Below are 13,098 nucleotides of genomic sequence, written 5' to 3' on the forward strand. Positions count from 1 at the left end.
GGGAAAAAAGCTAGGATTAATGTAAAAGCCCTACAAGATTTGAAAAGCAGAGGAGGGTTAGGCCTGCCAAACTGGGAAGTATATTACAAGGCAGCCACCCTACTATGGATAAAGGAATGGGTGAATTTAACTAACAAAAGAACACTAATATTAGAAGGCCACGATATGCAGAAAGGATGGCATGCCTTTCTGTGGGAAACTGGGAAACCCAGGCAATCATATTTCCATAGGCATCTTATCAGGGACTCTCTATTAACCAATTGGAAAAAAGTACGTAAAAAACTTTATCTAATATTTAAAATTCCTCTTTAGTTTTTAGTCTTTAATCTTTCTCCATAAATCCAATTGCCACTTTCTTTACATTAAGAGATTATTTTTTGGAACTTTTTACTTGGGTTAAATCTCTAAGGTAACAGTTTGAAGTTATTTCACCCAGCTTCACTGGTCTGTCCACACACTGTTCCAGCACAAGGTCTTAAGTTTCCCGGTTGTCCCAGCTTGTAACTGACCAAAATGGCCGTCATCTCTGCTGCCATTTGGGAGAGCTTTCTTTGGATCAATGGGGAAATTGCAGTTTCTTCATGATCAATGAAGTGCCTCTCCTTTCTTCACCACCCCTCCAGGGCAGCTTAATCCCATAGGGTCTCCCAGCAAGCAGTTGCCTGATGCATTTCATGGGGCCTAGTGGGGCTCCAAGTCCTGAGTTCAGGGCAACTTTTGATAATATCTCAAGAGTAAGACTTTGAGACATTCTAAACAAATCCTCTATGGATAAAAGACTCCTACTCCTAATCCATTAATTATAAGATAAAATCAGTTTTGGAGTAAGATGTAACTAGGAGTTTACCTTTGTAACTTTATTCAGACTGTCAAAGTGTGAAACAATAATCTTCTAACACATTTCTTTTTTACACACACACACACACATCAAAACTTTGATTAAAATTCTCTGTTTAGTTGATATTTATGCCTCTAAATTATCCAATAGATACCTCCCAATTTTATTCTAGGCTGATGATGCAGTTTTCCCCTTGTGTTTTGTAGGCATGAAGTAGGCACTGAGAATCCTGGCATCCCACTTTAATGAGGAATCATTCATAATTCATAAAAATAATGAATAAGTATGACAAATCTAAAGTTTTAGTCTTCTAACAAAAGGCAAACACACAGGCAGGTTATTGATTCCCAGGAATGGAAACAGGCTAAATGTTTTAAATATTTCAGGACTTGAGGAAATTAATAGCCCAAGTAAATTATGTCACTTCTACTACCCAAAAGAGCATACAAGCAATAATTAAATTTCCTAGGCAGCAGGGGGCAAATTACATCCCAGCAGCAGTTAAATTTTTTATAGCTAAAAAAGTTGCCCACCTATTATATGGGATACAGTTCAGCCCATACATAAACCCTGAGGGCTTATGAAGTCATTCAACCAAATTTTCCTAGGATCCTTTTTTGGCACCCCAAAACTATTGCACTTCCAATGCATTATTGAGGCTTGAAACTAACATGAAGCTATTAAGGCTCAGGCCTGGACTAGTATTCTAATCTCAGGCCTTAAAATCATGTTTGACCCTACAGGCCTCCTCATCTGTCTGCTGTTGTTAGACAATTACTAAAGCAGAAGTTTGCAGTCTTAGCCTCTCTCCTGGATATCTAGGCCAATTAAGTCAGGAGAAGGCCAAATTAATAGTAAAGTATAGAATCAGGGATGTTGATCACCAAAATGGTATCATCAATGACCTGAATTTTATTTCCAAATATTGGTCAAATTGCAGGCTCTCTACTGTGAGGTATTTATACAATTTAACACTGAGCAAATATAGATGGCCCTTTTTTAGAGTCTGCTTTGATGTCCTTGCGTCAGTTCTACTGGTGGGAAGATTTCATGGGACTCTTTATTTATGGAGACTTTGCTCTTGTGGATCAATGGAGGTAGAAACTTTGCCTTGCTCTCATAAATTCATCCATTTAACCATTAGGTAAAGCTGTATTACTATTATCCTTCTCATCTTCTCATATTATCTGTCTCATCTTTCCTACTGCCTTCTCCTATTAGTATCTTATGATTTATCACTTGTTGTTGTATCATATGATTAATGCTTGTAACTATGAATTTTGATCTATGGCTTATCACTTCGTTGTTTGTATGTATACTAGGAGCTTATTCACCAGAGACAAATTCCTTGTTTGTTCAGTCACACTTGGCCAATAAAGAATTCTATTCTCATTCTCATTCCTAATTCTCCATTCCATTCCATTCTATATGCTGCCCTTTCTATAATGCCCTGAGATGTGCTCTACCCATCCCAATCATTTCCAAATCTAAAATGAGGACCATTCAGATACATTTTATGCTTATTATTTTTTGAGAATCCTAACATACACTCACATATAGGTGGCCAAATATTCTCACTAAGATGTACAACTGCACAAATGTTTAATTAGATATGCTTTTTTTATCATCCTACAATAAATTCCTGCATTATAAATTATTTCAATTTTTTGTGGTATTCTTTTTAAAATAAAAAGGCTATTTTAAGGCTAGTCAAAGACCATAGACTTACTTTGTTTATGTATTTGTTAAATTTATTTGCTGCCTGTCTTGTCAATGGGCTGCCCTAGGCTGCTTTCAGTTAAAAAAAAAAGTGGGGGAAAGAAATGAAAAGAAGTGTAAACAATAGCTTCATAATGAAATGCAATAATATGAGATGAGCAGGGGAAGCAGAGAATACAGGGGGGAGATATATGGAAAGATATGGTTTGATTTGATTGTTTAATTTCTGCAACTCATATTTTCAGTACCATGAAAATAAATTTGGGTGAGCATGTATGAGATTTAAGAGCACTGAATGTATATTTCCCTCTTGTCCTCCTATGGAATTTATATTGTACACTTTTTCAAATTTTGAATAAATCAAAATGTGGTTTATTTACTGTAATACTTTCTGTATAAAATTGGCATTATATAAGATCAAGTATGACATTTCTCTGGTTTACAACTAATAAACCAGATCCATTTCTTTTCCAACACTTCTGAAAAATTCAGATGAATGAACTTCATGATCCAGAACTACACTTCACTAATACTAGAGCAATTAGCATGAACATGATGAATATATCAAAATATATCCCAAAACTGGTTGCAATCATTAATCATCAATAAAATTGAATACTTGTAAATTCAGTATGCCTGATTCTAATGAAAGTGAAATACTGGGACAAACTGGTTTTTGAAAAAAGAAGGATCATTAGCTATTGGGAATTTTCATAGATGGGGTTGTTAGATTTTAATGGCCTCAGAAAAACCCTATATATCTCGGGACATATATTCCTAGAGATCTGTCTACTTAAGCCTTTTCTTGTTTTCTCTAGGTACGCTAGGATGATAATAAACAGTGGCCGTTCACTGGGGTGATCTTCAAATTTGTTTTTCTAGGTTGCTGGAGCTAAAATGAGGGAAGCAACAACCAAGAAAATATATTCTTGTTGTAATCATTCATTTTCAATGTTCTCTGCAGGAAAGCTTGCCTGAGTCTTTACCAACTCCTGTATATTTTCAGGGTGAAATAAAGCTTTTCCCAAGCTTTTTAAAATACGACTTCTATGCTTGTTTTTAATTTGTGAGAAACTTCCTCCTTCTCCCCCATTGGTTTATGCTGTAATTACATTTCTATCTTTAGAAATGTAATTGTCTATCTTTATATATTAGCAGTCCACTTGGTTTCATTAGAGTGGAGGAATAATTAAAAGGGGACATTGATGGAAACTGCTATGACTTTGCCAGGAGAAGTAAAGGAATTAAAACTTGGTTGTAGAAGGACAAGCTTTTGAATCAAGAAATCAGAATCAGAGGAAACAGATCCTCAGAGATGAAAGCCAAATCTGGCTCTAGGTTTTGTCTCAGTTTACCTTCCCAATAAGCAATTGGTCAGAAGATCATTTAAAAGCAGTTTATTAGGGTACCTTGATAAAGTGGGGTCTCTATGTAAAAGGAAGAGAGAACCTCAAGCCCCATGTTTCATTCCTTTTTATAGTTAACACAACAAAGAAAAAAAGTTGATTGGACAGAATAAAAGTAACCAGGGGTGGGCTGCTACGGGTTCACCCGGATTTGGGTGGACTCATTGCTAACATTATGGCTGGTTCAGTGAACCACCAAATCCCACCAGTGGCTGGCCCTGCCCATCCCACCTTTCCCCTCCCACCCAGACCCTCCCTGCCTCTCCCAGGAGTCTCCATGTGGCCCATTTTGGATGTCAGGTAAGTGCACGGCCCACAAGGAGCCTCAGAGAGGGGATAAAATGGGCCTCCTGGAAGTTCTGGAAGTCTGGAAACAGGCCCATTTCTGGCCTCCGGAGGGCCTCCAAAGCCTAGGGGAGGCAGTTTTCACTGTCTAGGCTCTAGAGCCTGAAGAAGGTGAAGAACGGGCCTCCCAGTTCCGGAAATCTGAAAATGGGCACATTTCTTGCCTCTGGAGCCTGAGGGAGGCAGTTTTTGCCCTACCAGAGGCTTGATGAAAGCCTCCGAAGCCTAGGAAAGGCAAGAAATGGGCATCCTGGAAGTTCTGGTAGGCCACATCCATCATGACCACACTCACCCAGCAACCGGGCAGAGAACCCATTGCTGAAACTTTTGAAGCCCACCCCTGAAAGTAACCTCCCCTTTGCATAGGAAATCAGTTACACGTAATCAAACATGTTACATATTTGCATCCCATAATATCATACATGTTCATTAAAATGAGATCTGACATCGAAGGGATGTTGAAAAGGTTGTTTGGAGTTCATGAAAGAGATAAGCCAGACCCCAGTTTGTACTAACAAACTTTTCTTAACTGGAGCTAGTCTCCAGCTTGTTTATCAGTTTAGGAATGTGTCTCCTCTAAGAGCATCATTCCTAGGGACTAATTGCATTGCTGAAGCTAAGAAGCCCTTTACAATGGATGAAGAGTTGATTCTGCCTGTTGTTAAGGACATTTGTTGTGAACTTTGCAGTTCAAAGGGTGGCATATGTTCCTCTTTTGGCCAGCACCATAACTAGATTAATTGATAAAATAGCAGTGGATATTAAGGCACAGTAGTTAGAGAGGGCTAATGAGTCACCAATGTTTGCAATCCAGGTTGGTGAGTCTATTGAAGTTGACCACAAGGCAACAATGCTTGTTTTTGTGTAATATATTTTTCAGGAGGATGTGCAGGATGATACGTTATGTACACATTTGTTGCCAACCAATACCACAGTTACTGTAATGCCCCTGTTGGAATCTGAATCTGAGGAGGAAGATAAACAGCTGACAGGGAGTGGGAGTGTGGCTCCATTGGCTATAGAGCAAACTGAGGAAGGGCAACGTCTGGCTGAGCAGAGCAGGGGGGAGGTAGAACAAAGGAGAGGGAGATCAGACAAAGACCCACCCACCCCCTTCATCCTAGAGCATGAAGGGAGGAATGGAGAAGAGAGCAACATAGGTTGTGTGGTTTACAGGGGAGGAAAGGGCCCTGATTCCCTTCATTAGCCATACCTGGGAAGAGAGCTTAAAAGAGATGCAAGCTGAATGCAGTGTCTGCTGGAAACAAACATGAGTTTATCTTGTGTTGACTTTGGTTATCTGCATTCCTGGCATCCTCCCAACTGGGTTGAATTACTGCTGTTCCATCATATCTGGAATACCTTCTCTTGCCCTGCTGGACTAATTACTTCATCTTGGCCTGATTGGACTTATAGTTACAGTTTTTGTTGACCATGTTTTGGACTTGATTCTCTGCAGCCAAAAGCTATTCCTGGGAGAGTTTTTCTCCAGCCCAGAATATAACCAGGGGGCAAAGTTGGAGCTAATAAAGGGACTCCTACTGATTATCTGACTGTATTGCCTTTGTGCCACACCCTGGGTCATCACAGTTACAGAACTATTAAAGTCTTTGAATGATTACATATCAGGAAAACTGAATTGGTCATTTTGTGTTGGTATACCCACAGACAAAGCCACCATCATGACTGGGTGGCTTTCTGGTTTCACTAATCAGGTCAAGGAGGTTGCCTCTGAATATAAGTCTACACTTCGTGTCATCCATAGAGGAATGCTGGCTAGCTGCAAAATGTCATCTGAATGTAACAATGTTTTGTAAAATGTGTTTAAAATTATCAACCACATTAAAGCATACATCCTTAACTCATGTCTTTTCATGCAGCTCTGCAAGAAGATGGACATAGAGCACACACATCTTCTCTTACATACAGAAATGAGATGGCTTGCTTGAGGTAGATCATTGGCTAGAGGTTTTTGAGTTATGAGAGCCACTCGAGAGATTTCTTTTAGAAAAACAGTCTACACTGGTAGCGTATTTCACTGACACAGAATGGGTTGCAAAACTTGCTTACTTATGTGATATATTCAACCTGCTCAATGAACTTAATCTATCACTTCAGGGGTGAATGAGAACTGTGTTCAAGCCATCAGATAAAGTGGCTACATTCAAAGCCAAACTGAAATTATGCAGACAATGAGTGGAGATTGGGATTTTTGACAGGTTTCAAAGATTAGCAGAGATTTGGAAAGAGACTGAGCCAGGGCCTTCTTTCTCCCAGCTAATGCATGATCACCTATCTCAGCTTTCAAAAGAGTTTGAAATTACTTCCCAACCACAAAAACCCTCAATTTGGGAAGGAATGGATCCACAACCCATTTGTAAGATTGTGTGAGATTGCAAATGACAATGGCCTTAAAAGCATATTTGAGACAACTTCAAATCTCTATTTTGGATTAATGTCAAGACAGAATATTCTGAGATTGCCACAAAACGACTGAAAAGCCTGTTTCCATGTCCAACATCCTATCTTTGTGAAGTAGGGTTATCTGTAGTGACAAAAACCACAAGATTACAGAGTAGACTGGATATAAGCACACTTCAGGTGTCACTGTTTGCCATCACCCTCAGATGGGACCATCTAGTTTCAGGAAAACAAACTCAGGGCTCTTACTGATTCTGCATTATGGTGAGTTGTATAATTATTTCATTATATATTAAAATGTAATAACAGTAGAAATAAAGTGCATTATTTTTGTTTGTTTGTTCATTTGTTTAGAAAATTTACAATAAATGTAATGTGCTTGAACCATCCTGAAACCTTCTCCCATTCCATGGAAAAATTGTCTTCCATGAAACCAGTCCCTGGTGCCAAAAAAGGTTGGGGACTACTGATGCAAGCAAAAAGTAGGAGAACTGGGGATGGAATAAAAGATTCCATCAGTTTAGAGTCCCTGTGTTGCCACAAGGGATCCAAATCCAGCTACCCTTGAATACCATTTATCCATATCTAGTTTTAGTTTAGTGCAACCATTAGTTGACAAGATTCTTGTGTATAGACTTCAATAAATAGTTTATGAGGCAACCCACACACATGGCCCCAATTCTTTGTTTCTGACACATAATCAGTGCACTGGTGATGTTACCTAGTTTGGCAGTGAAACATCTGCAAGAAAATAATCAAGGTCCTCACAATTCAACTCTGAGCTACAAATATTATCTTGTAAAATTCTGCTAATGCAGCCATACAGTAAAGTATGTTCCTTGTTCATGTAGTCACGTTTCCTGTCTGGTTTATGTGGTAGGGCTGACATCAATCAAGATGGGTCCTTTTATGTTTCTTTCTCTTGATTATTAAGTCACTCCTGCCTCTAGTCTAATTGTTTCCTGGCCAGCATCTCTCCCCCTTGTTTCCCAAGGTCATCCATACATCCCATTACAGAGGAAGGAATTGCAGAGGTGTGAGGAGCTGAAATGGGAAATAGACTGGATCACATGAAAAACTTACTCAGGACAACTTTTGTTTTTAAAACAATGGCCGGCTGGCTGGCTGGCTGGCTGGCTTGCTGAGTCTCTTCCTTGAAACAATGTCACATTATGGGATCCAGGAAATGTACCTTCTCATGGTGGCTCCTTCCCTTTAAAATAATCTCCCTCCTCCTTCCATACGTACTTTTCCCAGTCTTGAAGGTCTTTAGAAAGGTTGTTAAGAACTGACTCTTCCCTGGAACCTTTGGGTCACAATGAGCTCCAATTTTTAGGAGTTATTTTACACTTCAGACATGTCTGACATTTATTTGGTTTAATGTGTGTGGAGGTATTTTTTGGGGGATGTTGCATTTTAAAAAAATAGTAATAATACAGGGCATACAAAGATAGATAGATAAATAGAAAGATACATAGATAGACAGACAGACAGACGGACAGACAGACAAATATCTGAAATAACAAAGGCTAAATGTAAAGGAAACATTTTCTTCTGATATAATTCCAGGAAGGCACAAAACATTTTTCTCTAACTTTCCCATGTGATGTATCTTGCCAATTGCTTGGCCTTTTATTATTATTTCATAAATATGACAAAATCATGATGTTCATAATCATTATAATTATATGTGTAATAAATCACAAGCAGCTAAGCACAGAGTGAAAGTGCTTTTATTATTAGCTAAAAATCACGATGTCTCAAAGATCATTAAAAGGAACTGGGGAATTCCTTTATTCACTCACACATTTTCAGCTGTAAATTGACCATTCTTGATGCAGGAATGGAAACTTAAAATGAAAAAAAACAAACAATTAAAATGTGTAAAGCCAAAGGAGTCATACATGCATATATAAACCCCTGATAGTCACACCTTCATAGTTGTATAAATACTTCTAGGCATACATACCAAAACAGCCATGCACATATAGTACACTAAATCAGAAAACTGGTTGTTTTGTCAGGCAGTAGCCATCCAAAGTTTCAGGAAAACTTCAGTTTTTTCTACTTATTTTATTATTTAAAATTTCATGGAGATATCTTTTGCATACATAGCATATATTTTCTATAGTCTACTTTCTGTGTTAAAATGGGACTCTATTATGATCACTACAGAAGTAAGCTTTCAAAGAGTAAAATAATATTCATCATGCTCACAGTCAACATTGTCACACCCTCCCTCTGTTCCTCACTTCTTATGGATATTCCCATAGATCCCATATGATGCTGCTGCTACATCTCTTCATGTTGTAATAATCATTCCTGATGCAACATGTTGAGTATTCAGTGCCCAGTTACCATATGAAATATTGCTGAACTTATTCTATTCAGATCATGAAATAATGACAAATTTCCAGTGGCTTGCATTTGCATAGTCCCAGGAATTGGTAGGACAAGCAACTCACAGTGACTTCAAGAAGACTGAGTCTGAATCCAATGGAGCAAGGTAGGCACTGGAAACTGAGTCATTGGTTGCAATTGCATTGCATTTGCATAGCACCAGAAGTTGCTGGGACGAGCAGCTCACAGTGACTTCAAAAAGACTTAGCCTAGTTCCAGTGGTACAAGATAGCAGCCTGGATGCAATCATACAACTAAAATGTATATCAAGTAGGCTGCAAGGGAATATTTGTAGTGGCTCTCTAAAATTACTCATTGTGAGGGCAACTGACATTTTGACCAGAAAACATAACTAGTTTGAAAACATCATTAGTTCATTCTTAGCTTGTGTGATTGCAATCTTACAATGTCTGGCTTAGTTCAGTGCAACCCTGAACAGCAACTTAAAACTAATAAATTTGTCAATGTTTCTAACAAAGATGTTTGTGCAGTTAAGAATATTAAAGATAGTTGTTAAGAAGAATAAAGCTTTTGATAGTGTGTGCCACACCATGTGTACTAATCAAATAAGTGGTAAGGAGACACAAAACCGGTCATGTGGAAATCAAACACAGAGTAAATCAAAAATGACTCAAATGTTTATATACCAATGCACAAAGTATGAGAAATAAACAGAGTGAACTAGAAATCCAAGTACATGATGACAGATATACTATGTTGCCATTATGAAAGTTTGATGGGATAAAACATGTCATGGCATCATTGGATCCTAGTTTGAAGGAAGTACGACCGTCTGAAGGGGATGGCATTACCCCTTCCAAATGAGTGGAGAATCCAGGGGATGATGACAAGGTTGGACTGTCTGGCAGTGGGGAAGGGGCAACTAACTGGATGGGGAGCCATCTGCAGGAGCAGATAAGCTGCAGAGGGCCAGCAAAAAAGACAATGTCCAGACCACCTCTGGACAAGGAACATCTGCCTCCCCTGCTTGATTCATGGATGCAGAGAACAGAGCCAAGGGAGGCAAAGAGAAGGTCAGCTAGGTTGCTCACAAAGAAGCAAATCTGCCCCTTCTTGCAAGGAATAGCTGAGGAAAGGTGATTTTTCCCAACTGGTATTGATAAAGAACGAGATACATCTATTTTGTGATGTGACACAGGACTCTCTCCACTCCTTTTCAAAATCTATTATGAAACTGCTGGGTGAAATTATCCATCACCACAGATTGAGGTATCTACAGTATGGGGATGCATCCAATTCTACATCTCTTGGTGACCCAAGTGATGCTGTAGTGGCCTGGACCCTGACAAGCTGAATGACTGGTTACACAGCATTCCAGGATTCAGGAATTTGTCATGTTTGACTCTGGATGAGGTGGTACTGCCCTAGAAAGACCCCTCTCTGGAATTCTCCTGGTCTCACGACTCCTGCTCAAGAAGCAAGTAGCAGTTATGATTAGGAGAGCCTTTGCACAATTTTATGTTGGCCACTAATTGTGACTTTTCCTGGATCAGAACTCCCTGTGCTCAGCATTCAATCCCTAGTCATCTCACAACTGGACAATTTTAATGCACTCTTCCTGAGGCAACTCTTGAAGAGTATTCAGAGGCTACAGTTGGTGCCGAGTGTGGCACCCCAGGCAGTTTTGGATGCCCCAAGCATGGTCCCTGTAACACCACTACTCCATGAGCTGCATTGGTTGACAGACTGTTTCTGGATGCAATTCAAGGTGTTGGTGATCACCTTTAAAGCCTTTTATGGCATGGATCCAAGTTAGTTGAGAGACTGTCTCACGCCACTGGGATTGGCCCATCACACTTGTCCTAGTAAGAGGTTGCATGCTGCAGGGCCAGTCAGCCCAATTATGCCAGTTGGCAGGGTCCAAGAGGAGGTTCTTTTCTGCTCTTGCTCCTGCCCTCTGGAACACCTTGACCCTGATGTGAAGTTGTCCCCAAATCTCCTATCCTTTCATTAGACCTAAAGACCTGGTTCTGCCAGTTGGTCTGGGTCCCCAATGGGAAAGCAGCAGAGTGGGGGTGATTGATCGAATAAAACTGAATCCACATCCCTCCATTCTGCCCCTGCCCTCCCCACATGTCCTTGAATTTAATCTTGGTTTTGATTAGAGGTAGTATTCAACAGGTTCTGACTAGTTCTGGAGAACTGGTAAGCAGAAATTTTGAGTAGTTCAGAGAACCAGCAAATACCACCACTGACTGCCCCTGCCCCTATCTATTCTCTGCCTCCCAAATCCAAGCTGATTAGCTGGATCTTCTTTTGTTGCCCTGCACAGGAGAATGGAACTGGAAATCAGGTTAGCAGAGTGGGAAGGGAGTGGGATTTTACAATAACCTTCCCCAGGAGTGGGGAGGGAATGGGATTTTGCAGTAACCTTCCCCCAGGAGTGGGAGGGAATGGAGATTTTACAGTATCCTTCCCCTGCCATGCCCACCAAGCCACACCCACCAAGCCATGCCATGCCCACCAAGCCATGCCCACAGAACCAGTAGTAAAAAAATTTGAATCCCACCACTGGTTTTGATTCACTGTTGTTTTAATGCAGATGTATTTTTATGTCAGTAAGCTGCTCAGAGTTACCTTATGGTAAGATGGGAAGCTAATAAATTTTATAAACAAACAAATTAAAACATTGAATATTGAATATACCCAGTATATGCTTTCTCAAGGAATCCTAGAATAAAGTTCCCAAGTTTTCTCAACTTCTCTTTTGAACAACATTGTGCTGGCATTAAATGCATGCTAATGTCATCCTGCCCATCAGAAATGATCAAAGTCCAATATTTGAATGTATTCAGTTCCTAGTCTCCCATTTGGCACTTCATCTACAGATTACATCACCAAGATTTAGAGGCAAATGTTGGTGCTAGGGCTTTTAGTCATTCTGGGGACATTCAGAATTCAAAAATACACAGGATTAATTACATAATAAAGGGTAAATCATCACTTTGCAAGATAATCAATATATACGGAGAGAGCAAACTTATTTTATTTCTTGTTGTATACGCATTTTCTTGAAGCTATTTGGGAAAAAAATCAAAAAGTCTATTTTTAATGCCTATCACAAATTACAGCTTATTCAAATAGATTAATTTATTATGCCCACACAAAGGATTTTCTTTAAATATTCATTTTCTTCTAAGCACTGATATTAGTAATTTAAGTTTGTGTATAGTATAATCAATTAAAGTGAATCATGCTGTGAGAAAGTGAGTCTGGTCCATTAATTTAATCTATTTTAGCAACTCCTGCTGTCTCTGGAATAATTTCTACGGATGCAAGGCATTTCTCAAAGTCTTTTAGAAGTGGGAAGGGACAGCATGTCAGTGAACTCCTTTCTATGAAACAAATATTTTATGATTACTTTCAACAGTGGTACATAAGGACACAAGAAGCTGTTTTATTCTCATACAATCCATTGGTTTAGTAGCTTTGTGGGATTTCAGGTCAGGGACCTTACAAGTCTTACACAACAGGGAAGCCATCTTCTCCACAAGTATTACCACTGAATGATAAATGCAACAGTCATATGCAGTGTCAAATGCAATGAGGAATTATCCTCAATTGGTAGCATCACAAGTTAAAGAAGATAGGGTAAGAATGGATGCCCAGGGTAGAGCTCTTTGCCCTGAAGAAAAAATAAAAGTATTTTTTTTCTTGAACAGCTAATGTGAAAAGTTAAACTTTATGCTTTAGAATTGTGTTCTATGGCTAGGCAAAGATATTACCTGTTTTTTTCCCTAAATTAACTGAGTAATCAAAATCTAATCAAGGTAATTTGATTTGAGCAACTAACGTTTATTAATCATTAATCTGAATCTATTCAAATGAAATGATTTCCCCCCTGAGCTGAATTATCAATTAAAATTAGGTTGTGCCTATTGATTCCTTTTTAAGTCAATGTGGCCATTTTCTTTCTTTCCTTCCTTCCTTCCTTCCTTCCTTCCTTCC

The sequence above is a fragment of the Notechis scutatus genome, chromosome 3, assembly GCF_049901735.1.
Source record: "Notechis scutatus isolate UNSWTSFEM ecotype Mainland chromosome 3, rNotScu1.2, whole genome shotgun sequence".
Taxonomy (NCBI): domain Eukaryota; kingdom Metazoa; phylum Chordata; class Lepidosauria; order Squamata; family Elapidae; genus Notechis; species Notechis scutatus.